This window comes from Sceloporus occidentalis, unplaced genomic scaffold (genome assembly GCF_023333645.1).
Source record: "Sceloporus occidentalis isolate IW3139 unplaced genomic scaffold, rSceOcc1.0.p SCAF_16, whole genome shotgun sequence".
In the NCBI taxonomy this organism is placed as follows: domain Eukaryota; kingdom Metazoa; phylum Chordata; class Lepidosauria; order Squamata; family Phrynosomatidae; genus Sceloporus; species Sceloporus occidentalis.
In genome coordinates, this window is record NW_028316996.1 from 16,251,451 (window position 1) to 16,262,652 (window position 11,202).

At 35.1% G+C, this 11,202-nt stretch overlaps 1 pseudogene; it reads left to right on the forward strand.

Annotated features, from left to right (window-relative positions):
* Positions 1-10,497: 10,497 nt before the first annotated feature.
* Positions 10,498-10,675, forward strand: LOC149303098 (U2 spliceosomal RNA; annotated as a pseudogene).
* Positions 10,676-11,202: the final 527 nt, after the last annotated feature.

Below are 11,202 nucleotides of genomic sequence, written 5' to 3' on the forward strand. Positions count from 1 at the left end.
CGTGAAAGACCCATAGAATTTGTGAGAGCTTTAGTGTGTACTATTTACCTAAACACAGCCAGCAAACGTTTTATAAAATAACTATGCTTAGGCCAGGGCTCAACAAATTACCTACACATGTAGAAGCTGGTCACAAAATGCAGGAGCCAGGAGCTGCAGCGCTACTACTGGTGGGTCATGTGTCTGAACTGGGCACCCACTACCTGGCAGTACAGAAAGTAAAGGCCAACTATGTCAAGAGCTGGCGGTTGAGAGTTAGTGAAGATCCTAGTCATGCCTGGGGATCATTTACCCCTGGTTTAAGTAATAGTTAATCATGGAATAAAATTAAATTATGAAATAAAATAAAAAAAACAACCTAATGAATTAACAAGATGAACAAGATCATTGTTCAAGAGCAAAGAGTCCCCCATTTTAGTGCCAGGGTTTATCGATGGGTATCCATTGCTGGAAGGCTATGACTGCAGTCAAAACAACAAATATAACAAGACGCACATAGTGTTAATGAATCAATTCAATGCATAGTGTTAAATGAGTTGTTAATGGGAGGGAATTGGGCTGCTGGTGGGAAGCCCAAGATGAGAAGTTCTTTACCCAGTGACTCCAGCACAAACTCAGTGAGTACAGGAATGGCTATAGGTAGTTTTACTGTGACTAATGAATAACTCATCATATAGTAATTGTATACTGTAGTTATAAATCCATTGTATTCCATTGCACAGATTATGGAGCCAGGACAGAAAGGGTGGTTTAACCGTTTAACCGATCCATTTTCAAAACACAGAGTAATAATTGCAACAATGTTTATGTATCATAATCCTTCCTGATTTTATTGGGGTTATGATGACACTTATTAATAGAATGTTTAAATACTAATTCAATCTTTATCCACATCAGGTTATAAATCTTTTAAATAGAATAATATTTTGCTACTACATGTCACATTCATTTTTGGCATAAAACAAGTGGTGGTCCCTTGGCTGCTGGACCCTATACACAGTCAGATGTTTCCTAGCTGAGGTGATAGGAGTTATAACGTAAACATAGCTGGATGGCCACATTTGTTCTACTCACTTAATTTTGAAAACATAAACAGTAAAATATCTGTGACATTCAACGTTGTGTTTTTCTATATATATAATGCATATTTATTAGGCATTTTCTCTAAGTTGGTTTGATTTCTTTTTATTCCTTTTTATTTCACAGTGCAAATCATTTGCAAAGACATATTTATATAAACATTCATTAGAAGGGTGTTTGCCCTGTTCCAATCTTAATTGTATCTGAAATGCTACATTAGCAAACCCTAACTCCACATGCAGTCCTTGTGTATGTTTCTTATTTTTAGATCCCTTACAGCCTGTAAAATTATCTAATAACCTAGACACAGGGTGCTCTGTGTGTCTTCAAAAAACTCAATAATTCTGTTAGAAAACGTTGAAATCCAATCCCCAAGTATTCTGCCCAAATATTTAGTTTAAGTAACCCTGTGGGTTAATAAACTAAACAAAGACAAACCATGCACAACCGTGCAATGAAAACCAGGCTGAACAAACTCAGGGAAGTTTATAAGATTCCTCCTGGAGGAAGAGAGAGTAGGATACAGATTGTACAGACAGCAGCTAATGTGAAGCATGTGATGCAGAGATGGGGGGTAAGAAAAGAGATCTAACAGGTACATGGTTTGTCTTTTTGCATAAAGTAATATGTAATAGACTTGTTCATTCAGATTCGTATGAATTCAAATTTTAACAAGACTTGCCAATTGAAAACGAATCTCTGAAAACGAGGCAGGATCTTCAATCAACCAATGAAAACAAGGCAAAGAGCTCAGAATTTTCATTTGAATCTCATTGGTTCTTTCACTCTCCCTCACGCTCTCTCATCCGCTCTCTCTAACACTCTCATTCTTTTTTTACACACTCTGATCCACTCTCTCTCACACTCTCTCTGAATGTCTCCCTATCTTCTCTACTATCCGCTTCTGTGTCCCTGTCTTCTTGCAATGCAGCTCCACTTATTCTCTTCTGATTTTTCCTTTTCTGTATTTATCCATGAATCTATCTGTATTATTCTGGCCTCTCTTTGTTTATATCCACAAAAAGGCAGAGGCACAAGGGAGAGGTTGTGCCTGAAGGCTCCACCCATTTGCGGAGATTCACCATGGAGAAACGGACAAAGACAGAAGACAGAAAGAGCAGGGAACGTAGACAGAAGACAAAAGAACAAAAAGAGCAGGAAACGAAACAAAAAATCATTTTTGGTCCTGTTGTACAAGTTTAATAAAATGCTTTTTTAAATTAATTTAACTGGAGATAATTTCTATTATAGATTGAAAACAGATCAATATCAATGAACAATATTTAATACAACATTTTATATGTTATACGCATGTGTGGGATATTCAAAAGGCTGGTACCCAGGATCAATCACTTTTTCCTGTCCTTATGGAAGGTGGGAGTGGTGGTGCTATGCAGGGCTTGGGGGATTGGAGGAAGGAGTTAAACAACACTTTTCCACCTGGCGTTATTACCCTGACGAGAGGAACATTAATAGTTTCCCAAAATCTCTCCACCAAACTAGAAAAAAATCTAATGGTTTTACAAATAAAGTACTTTTTGTAAAAAGACACTAAAATGAATAATTTATTTTCTAGTTACTTAAAGTGGGTTTCTGGCTTTTAATTAAAAACACAATATTACTTAGCATGTGGAATTTATTTAAAATTCACACAGCTACTCAAGATATAAAAAAATAAATAAAACAAGTCTTTGAAATGTAGAGGGCTTTTGTATTTTAATTCTATTGAGTTTATTATGATATTTTTTATTTTATAAGTAACTACCCAAGACAATCATATTAATTATTTAAGCTATTTGGAAAGCCAAAATTGTTTGAAAAAAAATAAAATAGCAAATGAAGCAATGGATATTACATTTTTAAGCAACAAAATATACTATTAGCCTTTTCATCAACATTTAGAATTACTTTACACTTGGACTCCCTCTTACTTTTTCAACATAAAATATAATTCTGGTGACATATATTCTTATCCTTGGTTTCCAAAATATCATTGTTTTTTATTCTTGGGGACAACTGGGGAAAGAAAGTAGAGTCTAAAATAAACAATCCTAAAAATAATAAAAGATTGTTTTAACTTCTCAAAATTGCTTTTCATTTTCCAGAGAAGCTGAATAAACAGCATTGGCCTCTTGTGACATGCAAATAGGACGGATGAGTTAAACAGAAAGATGGGAGGGGAGGAGGTGGAATCCGGTTTAAGAATTGCTAACCCTTTTCAGTAAGTAGTTTTTCAACAGAACAGAGAATCGATCGAGGCAAAGGGAAAAAGAACATATTCCATGACATCATTTCAGTAGCTCTGTATATCACACAACTGCGTTACGCCATTGCATTGTCCAAGCTTGGAACAAAATGTCTGATTTAATGAAATTATATGTTTTCTGATGCATTGAACAAATAGAATTAACGTAAAGTTGCTTGCAGTGTGTTGTTTTCTAAAACGCACAAAATGCAGGGTTTGGTGTGCTTGGGAGACAAGCCAATAAACCTATGAAGATTACATTAAAGCAGACTTGTCATCTTTAACAAGCAGTGCATTAAGCAATAATATTAGAAACCTATATTTCTGTATCTTTTTATTTTGATATTCTTTTAGAAGGCTTGATGATTCAGATTGTGTAATTACAATATATAAATAAAATTATAATGTCTAAATAAATCATTATTTTATTTTCAAATCCATTGCCCATAAATAATAAACCTGTTATTTTCTTATTACGTAGTAACAGGGTCAGTAATGTGCTTTTTGTGCTTTTAGATTTGTTCTCCTCTCTTAAAGGTGACGTCCAATGATTCATTTAAGGAAATCAGTAACAGTAAGAATATTCTTATTCTACAAAAATATGGGGATAGGACTATCCTTAGATAGTAAAATGCCTTTGCGCACTTTCATATTTTGTATATTGTTTTTCTTCCTGAAATACATTTACAAAATTGCAAATGTGATAGTATAACAAATTACACAAAATAAAATTGAATTTTAAAATAGTTATATATTATATAATATATAAATACATTATGTACTTAAAATGTGTCTGGCATCCAGATAAAATTGTTTATAGACTTGCCTGTATAGGCAAAAAAAGTACTTTTCATATTTTGTAACTTCTTTTTAAGATGGGTTCTTTTTTTATACCAGACAAACTTTTTTTTGTTTGTTTGTTTCGCTGTTCAGCATACCATATGTAGCTTGGCATGTCGTGACATCCATACAACCATTTTTTTAGATGTCAAAAAGTGATGGAGCAACATAGGACTAGATAGCTTTTGAATAGAGTAAGACACAAACTATAACACATTTATCTCTCAGACATCAGACAAGACAAAGAGAGCTTAACAACCGTTTGAAAAGAATTGCCTTTGAATAGTTACTATTCAATTTGTATTTTATTCCCGCTGGTCATGGAATTGAGATCAGAAGAAAAAGTGAAAACACATGGTTGAGGTCAGTAGGATCAGAGAACCACCACATACAGGAGAGGGGGGAGGAGAAGAATAGGAACTTATGTGAAAAAGTGGATTATGTAAACATAGCTTGTTACTGCCTGAACCCCATTATTTTATAATTTACGCTGTATAGAAGACTAAGCCAATGAAAGCTTCTATCAAAGCTTCACAAAGTTGTTCTACAAATCAACCTATTTTTATATGTATGTATAGAGTGAGAGTGGAGACGTTCAGATTTGGTTAATATTTTAGTAGGTGTTTATTTGAAATATCTACAGGCAAATTATTACATCACCTGCAAATAATGTTTCAACGGCCTGTATTTCTTTTGAAGTTCTCAGACGACAAGCATGATTCAAATTTGATAACCACTTTGAAACTGCAATTATACAATAAAAAGCAAGGAGGAGAAAGGAAGTGTAGAGCAAATTAAAAATTGCTTAGTTCTAGTAAAAACAAACAGAATGTAAAATGTGTTACGTCACTGACCCGTCCAATCATTATCACCCCCCCCCACTCCTTAACTTATGCTAGATCAGGAAAAAAATAATAATCATTTGCTATTATTTTAGCAAAGCGCAGTCAGTGTAAGTTTGTACAAGTCAGGAGTCAGGCTTAGAGAAATGTCTGAGTCAACTTGAGTTCATTGGGAGCGCAGCAAGGGGAAGTTCATACTCTCCTTCTCTGAATGGAACTTCGAAAGAGAAAACATATATGTGTGGTAGAAAGGAAAATAGCAGATATATATACAGTGTGTCTGGAAATATTTTAAGTCTGTAACCATGGTGTTAAACATATAACAAAAATCAATGGCTTATAGATTTCCTATTATTAGATATGCATTAATATATTAGTTAATAAAATATACTGTATACATATACAGACAGATTCTGTATTGTTGATGACTAAGCATATGTGTGTTCAAATATGTATTATATTATACGTTATACACATCTTCTGTAATGGTTATATATATATAATATTCTTTTAAAACTACATGTGTCTTGTGCTTATGTCGTTGTCTGTGCAACTATTTTGGAGAGGTTGTTTTGGCATACCTTCTCTATAGAAAAGATTGTTGAAAGCAAACCTTTTAAGTTGGGGGATTTCACATGAATCATAAGGTATACAGGCTTGGTTCAGATGACATTTGGAGGCTTTTTTTTTATTCAGAAAACCTTTACATGTGTGATAAGCAAGTTTAGTATCACACTGGATAGTATCCACTGACTGTGGACAAGCTAATTCTCTCACAGGACACGGAGCATCTCCTTGGGACTGATATATTGAGATGATATAGCGGTTAGACTCCCTTTAGCAGTGGCGATTAATAACTCATGCACTGGCAAAGCCTAGGTAGTGGTGATCAGCATACTTAGATGTCATTAGTACATGTGGGACAATTGGCAAACCTCTGTCTATTGCCAACATACTGCCTAACCCTGTTATGGAGCAATCAAATGACATAGAGCACCTGTTTTTTCAATAGGTGGACTCCATAGACTTCATGTCTTATGACCTCTCAATTCCCCATCCTGATACAACAATTTCTTGTTGGTAACACTTCTGTGTTGCAGAGGGAAGTAGACATTTAAGGCTTCAAAGCTACATTTCGTTCTTTACACAATTTCTTTCTTGTTTATTTATTTATCATCATAATGTCACCTGTTTAACTGTTCTGCTGAACTTTATAAAAATATACACACATTTATTTATTCTGCAAGATTTAATCCAGAATAGAAATGACCAGGGCTGGGCTGGGGATGACTAAGTGGCCCTGACACACCAAATGAATAAAGTGTGGCCGCACACTACATTTTTATACAATGCGGCACGAGAACTAATCAGCTACTGTCCCACTTGGTATTTACCTGATGTTCCAGATGGCCAGTCTGGGCCTGAAAGTTAGTGAATGACTCAGACAATGTCACTCAAGATATCAAGACATCATTTGAATCATGGACTTTTTATTTGGCTCTTTGGTCAAAGTCAGAATGTATAAGATGGGATTTGAGGGCTTCTTGTATACTGGCAGGACAACTGTGTTTTCAGTTAGGTATTCCAGGGGCAGATGCGTGAGCATCTTACTCAAACTACAGCCCCCGAAAAACCTACATAAATTTATTTCAAGTGAAATATCATTGACAACAGGATCTGATTTGCTTTTGTAATTCTATTTGTGGAACACAGGAACTTCTGCCTTTTAAGTTGTAGTCAGGATAATGTTTCATAAATGTTACTATTTAAAAAAAGAAAAGAAAAAAATAACTTGAGGGTTACATCAGCTTCCAACAGACCATCAACATAAAATCAAAAGATATGTTGTGCTTTCAAGTTTGTTTTTTTATCCTTAACATGTTTAGCGTTTGGTTTTGACAGTTTATTCATTACAGTAAAATAAAAACAGTAAGCCTATCTATAACAGTTAAACACTATACAAAACATACAACACACTATACTAAACAATAGAGTAATTTACATCCAGTTGTATTAGTTTAAATTTGATTCAAACTGTATCATGAGTTTGTTTAATATTGGCTATTATGTGTCTTTTCTTTCATCCTGATTTGTTTTGTAATGAAGGAGAACTATCACATTGCCAATGAAGTTCAAGCAGTGATATTTTTATATCTTGACAGTGTAGGGCAGTAATCTTTGAAATGCCATCATTTGATTGCGTTAAGAAATATCAAGCAATCAAGAATAAACAATGGAAAGGTAATGATTCCCAATGGAATCTGGGGCAAAACAAGATAAAGTGGTTGCCAGGTGCAACCCCGATGCAATCGCACCTCACTATTACAATTAAACATACTGTATATAGACACACAACATTGCCAGTACATTAGTAAACCACCATCTGGTCAGTAGAATAGCTTTATGTCCTTTCATTTAATTCAGCAAAATATTCTGCAATGCATAATTCAGCCTTGGAATGGAAAACTATTGGTTGCATCTCAAGTTAAAGGGGATAGGAAAAGGACACATTTTTGTTATTGCATGAAAGTTATAATAACAGCTAACTGTGCAAACAGAACTAAGTATCCATCAGATATGACATGGTAAACAGAAATCTTGTCATGGAAGCAAAGACACTATTTTACGGTGCACTGGTATTCTCATATAGCTAGACATATACACGCATACCAACATACAAAACCTGTAAATATAGAAATTTGTGGGCGTTTTTTAATTTGGAAACGATATTCGGGGGAGGGGGATTCCTGACATCTTCTGGACTCACCGAGTTCCACACTCGGTTTTCCACTGCAGGGCCACTACCAGCAGCAATAGCAGCACTGCACCAATGGATACACACATCCAGCGACAAGCTATGGAACTCAATTTCTCCAAAAATTGGACCAGTTTGATTAATTGATCCCTCAGAGCAAGAAGGTGAGTGCTGGAGTGACAGATCAGCTGTCTATGGAGCAATGTTAGCCAGCGGCCCACTGGACATTTATCCAGTGTGCCGGACGGCGACCCTAGGCCTACCCTTGTGTAGTGATTCATCTCCTCTCTATACATTGGCCCTGTAGTTGGAAAGAGCAGGGAAGGAATTTTGCAGATTTTGTTTCATATACCTTTTGAACGGTGTAAAATAACACTTAGGTGACAGTTCTATCTTAATGTTAGAATGAAAAAAGTATGCAAACTACCTAAATGTGTAAATATATGTGTTACATTGGTGTGAGGTCCCTCAGCTGTATGTCATTCAGTATCATATGTCTATTTTCTACTAAGGAGGGGAAACATCATCTCAATAACAATAACAATGAATGAAACATGGAAAAAAAGTCCAGAATATACTGTAGATTCTTGAAGAATAGAACACATACCTGTCCATAACATGTATTATGTTGTAAGAATTTGGATTTGGGATAATCTGGAATGTGGTGTTACCCTTTGAATTACTGCTCACTTTGTTAACAAGTAGTTTGTTGTGGAAGGCTTCTTGATATAAGAGTAAGCAGAAGGCCCCAGACCCCAGAACCGGAAACTGTTTTGCTAATTTTACCATAGGTTTACACAAATGTGTTTATTGGAATAAAATGAAGAAACAGGGCACAGTAACTAAATGATGAAAGCTTAGCTCAGGGCCAGAGTGGCAGATCGGGTTAGTATGGGGCAAAGTCGGCCAGTGGCCCACCAGGCATATGCCATATGTACCAGATGGCCAGTCAGGACTTGGCTTAGATACTTTGTATATCTGCCTTTCAAAACACGTGATTACATGTATTATTACTGACGTACCTTTGTACAGTGGATCGCTTCCCTTCCCATAAGACAAATAACATATTTAAAATTCTTTCCTCAGTCGGTAAGCCATAGGTTGCTTGTATAATCAGCCACTCCCTTATTGCTCGACTCCATGGTGTGAAGAATAAGTGACTGCATGGCACTGAGATGTCGCTGCCATACAACATCATTGTCATTGGGTAAATAGAGTATTTCGGTGTATTTAAGTAATGGATCTTCAGGACATTTTTCTCATTGACCTTCAACTGTTTGCACCTTTTAAACCTGTAGAGATAGTGTCTGACCAAGGTTTATACACGCTTTGTCTGCTCCCTTCACCCTTTGAGTGCTGCTTTGGTCAGTTATGAAGCTCACCTATTTTGTGAATTTTTTATATTTTCATTGCGCTGTCTAATTGTGGCACAGTAAGGATGAATTTACAAAATTCACGGGGGGGGGAGGGTTAGTTCATGGAAAATTGACCTTTATGTAAGGAACTCTATGGTTCTATGGATATCCATGCCCTCAACCCCTACTAATTTCAACAAAGACAGAACTCTGATGTCTAACTTTTTAGAGACAGTGTTGGGGCCAACAAGGTACCCTATAAACTTCCCCAGCATAATTTCAGACACTCGACAGTCTACTTGGCCTTAAGTGAATATATACCAAATAGTTAATATTCTACTTTCTCCCAGGAACAACATAACCTCTTAATGTGTCCAGGAACAGGACTCTAATCTTATGCAAATAAATAAAATTCACATCCAGACTGGTGTCCTTGTATGTCTAACAAATGCAAGGTTCAAAGTAGGATGTTCATTTCTTTCTAAAAAAAAAAAAAACCTGATAAGGAAGAATTACAATAAAGGCAAGATAATTATCTGATGTTTGCTCCCTTGCTCAAGGATCACAAAGAGATTTACCCGTTATTTTGCTATTTATAATTGGAGTGATGTCTAGGTAATTTCACTACTGAAAGCTCTGCTTCCAAATAAATGTAATAATATACACAACACGCCATCTTCTATCAGCTTAAATACAATAAAGATTAATTTGGAGGAGCATTAAAGCTGATGGTTCACCAAAAAAATACATTAATTGATATAACAAATGCATATTTGTGATGGAACTGTTTGGAAACATTTAGATTAATGAACACAATCAAAACTACAAAATGCTTAATATACCTGGCAAAAATATCACCTTCAGGGAGTTAGTCTGAGGCTTGTTTGGCAACATTTCCAGTAGTTTGTAAGATAAAATAATAAATATATTTATAACTCGTTACTTGCCTGATTGGACAATGTGCTTAAAAACAATACATGGGCTGTTCTATTTATAGCAGTATTATAGAAAAAGCATAAGGAGCACAGAAAGGATCAAGGATTATCATGTAACTGTTGTCTAAAGTTCTTGTTACCCTAAACACCATAATGCCTACACATTGAACACACAAATCTTTAGACAGACACAATTGGTCTCCTTTCCCATTTGCCAGACCTCCCTTGTAGACTATTCTTGTTTTTTGCTAGACTCTAATATTTAGTTACTATTTTTGCATTTTTACATTTTACCAATATGTTTGTACAATGACCCTAGAGAGATATATATAATATTTATATAATAATAATAATATACAAATATAATGCAACTCCATATTGCAGATTCTTATTTCAAATACACTGATAGAGGTGCTGATGTGATTGAAATATACTGGAATATGTTACAATTTGCTGGGCTTTTGGATAAGATCCCATGTAGTATCTGTGCTTATCAGTCAAATTATCTTATACATTTTCTATCTAGGTTCCATATATTAAATGGATTTTTATAAGAGATGGAAGAAGAGCTTGCTCTACCCACTAGACTGGTATAGCGGCACTTCCAGGACTGGTGCAAAAAAAAGAAAGAAAAAAAAAACATCTACAAAACAGATAAAAATAACATTGATTATGTTACCATTAGTCATGCTTTAATATAGTTAGGCAATGCATTAATCATCAGGAAACTCAGTTTATCACCACATTATTGTAAAGCAACTTCACTTTTCAAATACCATGACAGGGAGTTCCTAATCATAACAGCCATTAGTATTTGTGGTATGGAGCTACAAAAATAGTTGTTGAAGTCACACACATTCTCTCAAATCACTTTTATACCACCATCTACTGTCAGACATTTAGGATGAAATCTTTGGGTTAAACAAATAAACGTAGATTCATACAAATCACTGCTCTGGGAGAACACTAACACAATCATTTTTGTCTGCCATCCACCATGATGACTAGAAAGGCCAAGAGAAAATATTTTTTTAATTTATTCTGTGAAATATCTTTTTGGTGGATGTGATGCATTGTATTTAAATAATTTTTCTTGGCAGGTTCTTGAAATCCATGTAAAAAATTGAACTGGCCTCCTGGAATTGTTAAT